We start from the raw sequence: 11,233 nt of genomic DNA, 5'->3' as shown, positions 1-11,233 counted from the left end.
CTATTCGATTTGGTGGAGCAACGACCTACAGTGAAGCCTAGGTCTCCCGGAACGTAGATATGTCCATAACCATCACACAGGTTGCAATTATCCGTTTTATACGATGGAAAGACTTTTGTACTTATTTTGTAGTTTATGCTTCTGGCGTTGACTTCTACGGCCCTAACTCTTCGATCTGGTGGAGCAACGCCTCAGACTTAAGTCTGGGATGCCCGAAATGTCGATATGATCATTACTTTCGCACTGGTTGCAATTAGTCATGCTATACGATGGAAAAACTGCTGCATTTTTATTGTGTTTTGTGTTTCTGGCGTTGACATCTAAGGCCGTAGCTACTAGATATGGTGGAGCAACGCCCTAGAGTGACGCCTAGGTTACCCGCAACGTAGAAAGGACCATTACTTTCACACTGTTTGCAATTATTCATTTTATACGATGGAAAAGCTGTTGTATATATATTGTATTTTATGCTCCTGGCGTTGACTTCTAAGGCCGTAGCTATTAGATGTGGTGGAGCAACGCCCTAGAGTGACACCTAGGTTGACCGGAACGTAGAAATGACCATTACTTTCACAATGTCTGCAATTATTCATTTTATACGATGGAAAAACTGTTCTATTTATTTTGCATTTTATGCTTCAGGCGCTGACTTCTAAGGCCCTAACTATTCGATCTGGTGGAGCAACGTCCTAGAGTGAAGCCTAGGTTGGCCGGAACGTAGAAATGACCATAACTTTCACACTGGTAGCAATTAATCGTTTTATACATGGAAAAACTGTTCTATTTTTTTGTATTTTATGCATCGGGCGTTGACTTCTAGGGCCCAAGCTGTTCGATCTGGTGGAGCAACGCCCTAGAGTGAAACCTAGGTTACCCGGAACGTAGAAATGACCAGTACTTTCACACTGTTTGCAGTTATTCCTGTTGTATGACGGAAAAACTGTTGCATCTTTATTGTATTTTATGCTTCTGGCGTTGACTTCTAAGGCCCTAACTATTCGATCTGGTGGAGCAACGCCCTAGAGTGACGCCTAGGTTGACCGGAACGTAGAAATGACCATTACTTTCACAATGTCTGCAATTATTCATTTTATACGATGGAAAAACTGTTGTACTTATATTGTATTTTATCCTTCTGGCGTTGAATTCTAAGTCCCTAGCTATTCGATCTGGTGGAGCAACGCACTAGAGTGAAGCCTAGGTTACCCGGAACGTAGAAATGACCAGTACTTTCACACTGGTTGCAGTTATTCGTCTTATACAGTGGAAAAACTGTTCTATTTATTTTGCATTTTATGCTTCGGGCGCTGACTTCTAAGGCCCTAACTATTCGAACTGGTGGAGCAACGCCCTAGAGTGAAGCCTAGGTTGCCCGGGAAGTAGAAATGACCATAACAATCACACTGGCTGCAATTATTCCTATTACACGAAGGAAATACTGTTGCACCTTTATTGTATTTTATGCTTCTGGCGTTGACTTCATAGGCCCTAACTATTCGATCTGGTGGAGCAACGTCCTAGAGTGAAGCCTAGGTTCACCGAAACGTAGAAATGACCATAACTTACACACTGGTTACCATTATTCGTTTTATACGATGGAAAAGCTGTTGTATTTATGTCGTATTTTATGCTTCTGGCGTTGACTTCTTAGGCCCTAACTATTCCATCTGGTGGAACAACGCCCTAGGGTGAAGCCTAGGCTGCCCGGAACGTAGAAATGACCAGTACTTTAACACTGGTTGCAGTTATTCGTTTTATACAATGGAACAACTGTTCTATTTATTTTGCATTTTATGCTTCGGGCGTTGACTTCTAAGGCCCTAACTTTTCGATCTGGTGGAGCAACGTCCTAGAGTGAAGCCTAGGTTCACCGGAACGTAGAAATGACCATAACTTACACACTGGTTACCATTATTCGTTTTATACGATGGAAAAGCTGTTGTATTTATGTCGTATTTTATGCTTCTGGCGTTGACTTCTTAGGCCCTAACTATTCCATCTGGTGGAACAACGCCCTAGGGTGAAGCCTAGGCTGCCCGGAACGTAGAAATGACCAGTACTTTCACACTGGTTGCAGTTATTCGTTTTATACAATGGAACAACTGTTCTATTTATTTTGCATTTTATGCTTCGGGCGCTGACTTCTAAGGCCCTAACTATTCGAACTGGTGGAGCAACGCCCTAGAGTGAAGCCTAGGTTGCCCGGGAAGTAGAAATGACCATAACAATCAGACTGGTTGCAATTATTCCTGTTACACGAAGGAAATACTGTTGCACCTTTATTGTATTTTATGCTTCTGGCGTTGACTTCATAGGCCCTAACTATTCGATCTGGTGGAGCAACGTCCTAGAGTGAAGCCTAGGTTCACCGGAACGTAGAAATGACCATAACTTACACACTGGTTATCATTATTCGTTTTATACGATGGAAAAGCTGTTGTATTTATGTCGTATTTTATGCTTCTGGCGTTGACTTCTTAGGCCCTAACTATTCCATCTGGTGGAACAACGCCCTAGGGTGAAGCCTAGTCTGCCCGGAACGTAGAAATGACCAGTACTTTCACACTGGTTGCAGTTATTCGTTTTATACAATGGAACAACTGTTCTATTTATTTTGCATTTTATGCTTCGGGCGTTGACTTCTAAGGCCCTAACTTTTCGATCTGGTGGAGCAACGTCCTAGAGTGAAGCCTAGGTTCACCGGAACGTAGAAATGACCATAACTTACACACTGGTTACCATTATTCGTTTTATACGATGGAAAAGCTGTTGTATTTATGTCGTATTTTATGCTTCTGGCGTTGACTTCTTAGGCCCCAACTATTCCATCTGGTGGAACAACGCCCTAGGGTGAAGCCTAGGCTGCCCGGAACGTAGAAATGACCAGTACTTTCACACTGGTTGCAGTTATTCGTTTTATACAATGGAACAACTGTTCTATTTATTTTGCATTTTATGCTTCGGGCGTTGACTTCTAAGGCCCTAACTTTTCGATCTGGTGGAGCAACGCCCTAGAGTGAAGCCTAGGTTGCCCGGAACGTAGAAATGACCATTACCTTCACACTGGTTGCAATTATTCCTGTTATACGATGGAAAAACTGTTCAATTTATTTTGCATTTTATGCTTCGGGCGTTGACTTCTAAGGCCCTAACTATTCGATCTGGTGGAGCAACGCCCTAGAGTGAAGCCTAGGTTGCCCGGAACGTAGAACATACGATTACCTTCACACTGGTTGCAATTATTCCTGTTATACGATGGAAAAACTGTTGCACCATTATTGTATTTTATGCTTCTGGCGTTGACTTCATAGGCCCTAACTATTTGATCTGGTGGAGCAACGCCCTAGAGTGAAACCTAGGTTACACGGAACGTAAAAATGACCAGTACTTTCACACTGGTTGCAGTTATTCGTTTTATACAATGGAAAAACTGTTCTATTTATTTTGCATTTTATGCTTCGGGCGTTGACTTCTAAGGCCCTAACTATTCGATCTGGTGAAGCAACGCACTAGATTGAAGCCTAGGTTGCCGGAACGTAGAAATGGCCATAACTTTCTCACTGGTTACCATTATTCGTTTTATACGATGGAAAAGCTGTTGTATTTATATCGTGTTTTATGCTTCTGGCGTCGACTTCTAAGGCCCTAACTATTCCATCTGGTGGAACAACGCCCTACGGTGAAGCCTAGGTTGCCCGGAACGTAGAAATGACCATAACTTTCACACTGGTAGCAATTATACGTTTTATACGATGGAAAGACTGTTGTATTTATTTTGTAGTTTATGCTTATGGCGTTGACTTCTAAGGCCCTAACTCTTCGATCCGGTGGAGCAACGCCTCAGAGTTAAGCCTAGGATGCCCGAAACGTCGATATGATCATTACTCTCGCACTGGTTGCAATTATTCCTCTTATACGATGGAAAAACTGTTGCATCTTTATTGTATTTTATGCTTCCGGCGTTGACTTCTAAGGCCCTAACTATTCGATCTGGTGGAGCAACGCCCTAGAGTGACGCCTAGGTTGACCGGAACGTAGAAATGACCATTACTTTCACAATGTCTGCAATTATTCATTTTATACGATGGAAAAACTGTTGTACTTATATTGTATTTTATCGTTCTGGCGTTGAATTCTAAGTCCCTAGCTATTCGATCTGGTGGAGCAACGCACTAGAGTGAAGCCTAGGTTACCCGGAACGTAGAAATGACCAGTACTTTCACACTGGTTGCAGTTATTCGTCTTATACAGTGGAAAAACTGTTCTATTTATTTTGCATTTTATGCTTCGGGCGCTGACTTCTAAGGCCCTAACTATTCGAACTGGTGGAGCAACGCCCTAGAGTGAAGCCTAGGTTGCCCGGGAAGTAGAAATGACCATAACAATCACACTGGCTGCAATTATTCCTATTACACGAAGGAAATACTGTTGCACCTTTATTGTATTTTATGCTTCTGGCGTTGACTTCATAGGCCCTAACTATTCGATCTGGTGGAGCAACGTCATAGAGTGAAGCCTAGGTTCACCGGAACGTAGAAATGACCATAACTTACACAATGGTTACCATTATTCGTTTTATACGATGGAAAAGCTGTTGTATTTATGTCGTATTTTATGCTTCTGGCGTTGACTTCTTAGGCCCTAACTATTCCATCTGGTGGAACAACGCCCTAGGGTGAAGCCTAGGCTGCCCGGAACGTAGAAATGACCAGTACTTTAACACTGGTTGCAGTTATTCGTTTTATACAATGAACAACTGTTCTATTTATTTTGCATTTTATGCTTCGGGCGTTCACTTCTAAGGCCCTAACTTTTCGATCTGGTGGAGCAACGTCCTAGAGTGAAGCCTAGGTTCACCGGAACGTAGAAATGACCATAACTTACACACTGGTTACCATTATTCGTTTTAGACGATGGAAAAGCTGTTGTATTTATGTCGTATTTTATGCTTCTGGCGTTGACTTCTTAGGCCCTAACTATTCGATCTGGTGGAGCAACGCCCTAGAGTGGAACCTAGGTTGCCCGGAACGTAGAAATGACCATTGCTATCACACTGGTTGCAATTATTCATTTTATACGATGGAAAAGCTGTTGTATTTATATTGTATTTTATGCTTTCGGCGTTGACTTCTAAGGCCGTAGCTATTCGATGTGGTGGAGCAACGCCCTAGAGTGACCCCTAGGTTACCCGGAACGTAGAAATGGCCAGTACTTTCACACTGGTTGCAGTTATTCCTGTTATACGATAGAAATACTGTTGTATTTTTATTGTACTTTATGCTTCTGGCGTTGACTTCTAAGGCCGTAGCTATTCGATATGGTGGAGCAACGCCCTAGAGTGACCCCTGGGTTACCCGGAACGTAGAAATGGCCAGTACCTTCACACTGGTTGCAGTTATTCCTGTTATACGATGGAAAGACTGTTGCATGTTTATTGTATTTTATGCTTCTGGCGTCGACTTCTAAGGTCCTAACTATTCGATCTGGTGGAGCAACGCCCTAGAGTGTAGCATAGGCTGCCCGGAACGTAGAAATGACCAGTACTTTCACACTGGCTGCAGTTATTCATTTTGTGCGATGGAAAAGCCCTTCTATTTATATTGTATTTTATGCTTCTAGCGTTGACTTCTCAGGCCCTAAATATTCGATCTGTTGGAACAACGCCCTAGATTGAAGCCGAGGTTGCCCGGAACGTAGAGATGACCATGACTTTCACACTGGTTGCAATTACTCGTTTTATACGATGGAAGAACTCTTATATTTATATTGTATTTTATGCTTCTGGCGTTGATTTCTCAGGCCATAACTATGCGATCTGGTGGAGCAACTCCCTCGGGTGAAGCCTAGGTTGCGCGGAACGTAGAAATGACCATAACTTTCACACTGGTAGCAATTATTCGTTTTATACGATGGAAAAACTGTTCTATTTATTTTGTATTTTATGCTGCGGGTGTTGACTTCTAAGGCCATAACTATTCAATCTGTTGGTACAACGCCAAAGGGTGAAGCCTATGTTGCCCGGAACGTAGAAATGACCATAATTTTCACACTGGTTGCAATTATTCGTTTTATACGATGGAAAAGCTGTGGCATCTTTATTGTATTTTATACATCTGGGGTTGACTTCTAAGGCCGTAGCTATTAGATGTGGTGGAGCAACGGCCTAGAGAGACGCCTAGGTTGCCGGGAACGTAGAAATGACCATTACATTCACAATGTTTTCAATTATTCATTTTATACGATGGAAAAGCTTTTGTACTTATATTGTATTTTATTCTTCTGGCGTTGACTTCTTAGGACCTAACTACTCGATCTGGTGGAACAACGCCCTAGAGTGAAGACTAGGTTGCCCGGAACATGGAAATGACCATTACTTTCACACTGTTTGCAGTTATTCCTGTTATACGATGGAAAAACTATTGCATCTTTATTGTATTTTATGCTTCTGTCGTTGACTTCTAATGCCCTAGCTATTTGATCTGGTAGAGCACCGCCCTAGAGTGAAGCCTAGGTTGCCGGGAACGTAGAAAAGACCATTACCTTCACACTGGTTGCAATTATTCGTTTTATACGATGGAAAAACTGTTCTATTTATTTTGTATTTTATGCTTCGGGCGTTGACTTCTAAGGCCTTAACTATTCAATCTGCTGGTGCAACGCCCAAGGGTGAAGCCTATGTTGCCCCGAAAGTAGAAATGACGTTAACTTTCATACTGGTTGCAATTATTCGTTTTATACGATGGAAAAACTGTTTTATTTATTTTGTATTTTATGCTTCGGGCGTTGACTTCTAAGGCCCTAACTATTCGATCTGGTCGCGCAACGCCCTAGAGTGAAGCCTAGGTTGTCCGGAACGTAGATATGTCCATAACCATCACACAGGTTGCAATTATCCGTTTTATACGATGGAAAGACTTTTGTACTTATTTTGTAGTTTATGCTTCTGGCGTTGACTTCTACGGCCCTAACTCTTCGATCTGGTGGAGCAACGCCTCAGACTTAAGTCTGGGATGCCCGAAATGTCGATATGATCATTACTTTCGCACTGGTTGCAATTAGTCATGCTATACGATGGAAAAACTGCTGCATTTTTATTGTGTTTTGTGTTTCTGGCGTTGACTTCTAAGGCCGTAGCTACTAGAAATGGTGGAGCAACGCCCTAGAGTGACGCCTAGGTTACCCGCAACGTAGAAAGGACCATTACTTTCACACTGTTTGCAATTATTCATTTTATACGATGGAAAAGCTGTTGTATATATATTGTATTTTATGCTCCTGGCGTTGACTTCTAAGGCCGTAGCTATTAGATGTGGTGGAGCAACGCCCTAGAGTGACACCTAGGTTGACCGGAACGTAGAAATGACCATTACTTTCACAATGTCTGCAATTATTCATTTTATACGATGGAAAAACTGTTGTATTTATTTTGCATTTTATGCTTCAGGCGCTGACTTCTAAGGCCCTAACTATTCGATCTGGTGGAGCAACGTCCTATAGTGAAGCCTAGGTTGGCCGGAACGTAGAAATGACCATAACTTTCACACTGGTAGCAATTAATCGTTTTATACATGGAAAAACTGTTCTATTTTTTTGTATTTTATGCATCGGGCGTTGTCTTCTAGGGCCCAAGCTGTTCGATCTGGTGGAGCAACGCCCTAGAGTGAAACCTAGGTTACCCGGAACATAGAAATGACCAGTACTTTCACACTGTTTGCAGTTATTCCTGTTGTATGACGGAAAAACTGTTGCATCTTTATTGTATTTTATGCTTCTGGCGTTGACTTCTAAGGCCCTAACTATTCGATCTGGTGGAGCAACGTCCTAGAGTGAAGCCTAGGTTCACCGGAACGTAGAAATGACCATAACTTACACACTGGTTACCATTATTCGTTTTAGACGATGGAAAAGCTGTTGTATTTATGTCGTATTTTATGCTTCTGGCGTTGACTTCTTAGGCCCTAACTATTCGATCTGGTGGAGCAACGCCCTAGAGTGGAACCTAGGTTGCCCGGAACGTAGAAATGACCATTGCTATCACACTGGTTGCAATTATTCATTTTATACGATGGAAAAGCTGTTGTATTTATATTGTATTTTATGCTTCTGGCGTTGACTTCTAAGGACCTAACTGTTTGATCTGGTGGAGCAACGCCCTAGAGCGAAGCCTAGGTTGCGTGGAACGTAGAAATGACCATCCCTTTCACACGGGTTGCAATTATTCCTGTTATAGGATGGAAAGACTGTTGTATTTTTATTGTATTTTATACTTCAGGCGTTGACTTCTGAGGCCGTAGCTATCCGATGTGGTGGAAGATCGCCATACAGTCAAGCTTAGGTTGCCCGGAACGGAGAAATGACCATAACTTTCACACTGGTTGCAATTACTTGTTTTATACGATGGAAAAGCTGTTGTATTTATATCGTATTTTATGCTTCGGGCGTTGACTTCTAAGGCCCTAACTATTCGATCTAGTGGAGCAACGCCCTAGAGTGCAGCCTAGGTTGCCCGGAACGTAGAAATGACCATAACTTTCACACTGGTTGCAATTATTCGTTTTATACGATTGAATAGCTGTTGTATTTATATCGTATTTTATGCTTCGGGCGTTGACTTCTAAGGCCCTAACCATTCGATCTGGTTGAGCAACGCCCTAGAGTGAAGCCTAGGTTGCGCGGTACGTAGAAATGACCATCACTATCAAACTGGTTGCAATTATTTGTTTTATACGATGGAAAAGCTGTTGTATTTATATCGTATTTTATGCTTCTGGCGTTGACTTCTTAGGTCCTAACTATTCCATCTGGTGGAACAACGCCCTAGGGTGAAGCCTAGGTTGCCCGGAAAGTAGAAATGACCATAACTTTCACACTGGTAGCAATTACTCGTTTTATACGATGGAAAAACTGTTCTATTTATTTTGTATTTTATGCTTCGGGCGTTGACTTCTAAGGCCCTAACTATTCGATCTGGTAGAGCAACGCCCTAGAGTGAAGCCTAGGTTGCCCGGTACGTAGAAATGACCATAACTTTCACACTGGTTGCTATTATTCGTTTTATACGATGGAAAAACTGTTATATTTATATTGTATTTAAGCTGCTGGCGTTGACTTCTGAGGCCGTTGCTATTCGATGTGGTGGAAGAACGCCATAGAGTGAAGCCTAGGTAGCCCGGATCGTAGAAATGTCCATATCTTGCACACTGTTTGCAAGTTTTCGTTTTATACGATGGAAAAACTGTTTTATTTATTTTGTATTTTATGCATCGGGCGCTGACTTCTAAGGCCCTAACTATTCGATCTGGTGGAGCAACGCCCTAGAGTGCAGCCTAGATAGCCCGGAACGTAGAAATGACCATAACTTTCACACTGGTTGCTATCATTCGTTTTATCCAATGGAAAAACTGTTCTATTTATTTTGTATTTAATGCTTCGGGCGTTGACTTCTGAGGCCCTAACTGTTCGATCTGGTGGAGCAACGCCCTAGAGTGCAGCCTAGGTTGCCTGGAACGTAGGAATGACCATAACTTTCACACTGGTTGCTATTATTCGTTTTATACGATGGAAAAACTGTTCTATTTATTTTATATTTTATGCTTCGGGCGTTGACTTCTAAGGCCCTAACTATTCGATCTGGTGGAGCAACGCCCTAGAGTGAAGCCTAGGTTGCCCGGTATGTAGAAGTGACCATCACTATCAAACTGGTTGCAATTATTTGTTTTATACGATGGAAAAGCTGTTGTATTTATATCGTATTTTATGCTTCTGGCGTCGACTTCTTAGGCCCTAACTATTCCATCTGGTGGAACAACGCCCTGGGGTGAAGCCTAGGTTGCACGGAAAGTAGAAATGTCAATAACTTTCACACTGGTAGCAATTATTCGTTTTATACGATGGAAAAACTGTTCTATTTATTTTGTATTTTATGCTTCGGGCGTTGAATTCTAAGTCCCTAGCTATTCGATCTGGTGGAGCAACGCCCTAGAGTGAAACGTAGGTTACCCGGAACGTAGAAATGACAAGTACCTTCATACTGCTTGCAGTTATTCCTGTTATACGATGAAAAAACTTTTGCATCTTTATTGTATTTTATGCTTCTGGCGTTGACTTCTAAGGCCCTAGCTATTCGATTTGGTGGAGCACCGCCCTAGAGTGAAGCCTAGGTTGCCCGGAACGTAGAAATGACCATAACATCCACACTGGTTGCAATTATTCGTTTTATACGATGGAAAAGCTGTTGTATTTATATCGTTTTTTATGCTCCTGGCGTTGAATTCTTAGGCCCTAACTCTTCGATCTGGTGGAACAACGCACTAGGGTAAAGCCCAGATTGCGCGGAACGTAGAAATGACCATAACTTTCACACTGGTAGCAATTTTTCGTTTTATACGATGGAAAAACTGTTCTATTTATTTTATATTTTATGCTTCGGGCGTTGACTTCTAAGGCCCTAACTATTCGATCTGGTGGACCAACGCCCTAGAGTGAAGCCTAGGTTGCCCGGTACGTAGAAATGACCATCACTATCAAACTGGTTGCAATTATTTGTTTTATACGATGGAACAGCTGTTGTATTTATATCGTATTTTATGCTTCTGGCGTTGACTTCTTAGGCCCTAACTATTCGATCAGGTGGAGCAGCGCCCTAGAGTGAAACCTAGGTTACCCGGAACGTAGAAATGACCAGTACTTTCATACTGTTTGCAGTTATTCCTGTTATACAATGGAAAAGCTTTTGCATCTTTATTGTATTTTTTGCTTCTGGCGTTGACTTCTAAGACCCTAGCTATTCGATTTGGTGGAGCACCGCCCTAGAGTGAAGCCTAGGTTGCCCGGAACGTAGAAATGACCATAACTTCCACACTGGTTGCAATTATTCGTTTTGTACGATGGAAAAGCTGTTGTATTTATATCGTTTTTTATGCTTCTGGCGTTGACTTCTTAGGCCCTAACTATTCCATCTGGTGGTACAACGCCCTAGGGTGAAGCCTAGGTTGCCCGGAACGTAGAAATGACCATAACTTTTACACTGGTAGCAATTATTCGTTTTATACAATGGAAAAACAGTACTATTTATTTTATATTTTATGCTTCGGGCGTTGACTACTAAGGCCCTAACTGTTTGATCTGGTGAAGCAACGCCGTAGAGTGAAGCCTAGGTTGCCCGGAACGTAGAAATGACCATCACTATCAAACTGGTTGCAATTATTTGTTTTATACGATGGAAAAGCTGTTG

This window comes from Calliopsis andreniformis, unplaced genomic scaffold (assembly GCF_051401765.1).
Source record: "Calliopsis andreniformis isolate RMS-2024a unplaced genomic scaffold, iyCalAndr_principal scaffold0025, whole genome shotgun sequence".
In the NCBI taxonomy this organism is placed as follows: domain Eukaryota; kingdom Metazoa; phylum Arthropoda; class Insecta; order Hymenoptera; family Andrenidae; genus Calliopsis; species Calliopsis andreniformis.
The sequence above is the reverse complement of the archived record's forward strand: the minus strand, read 5'-3'. Positions refer to the sequence as shown.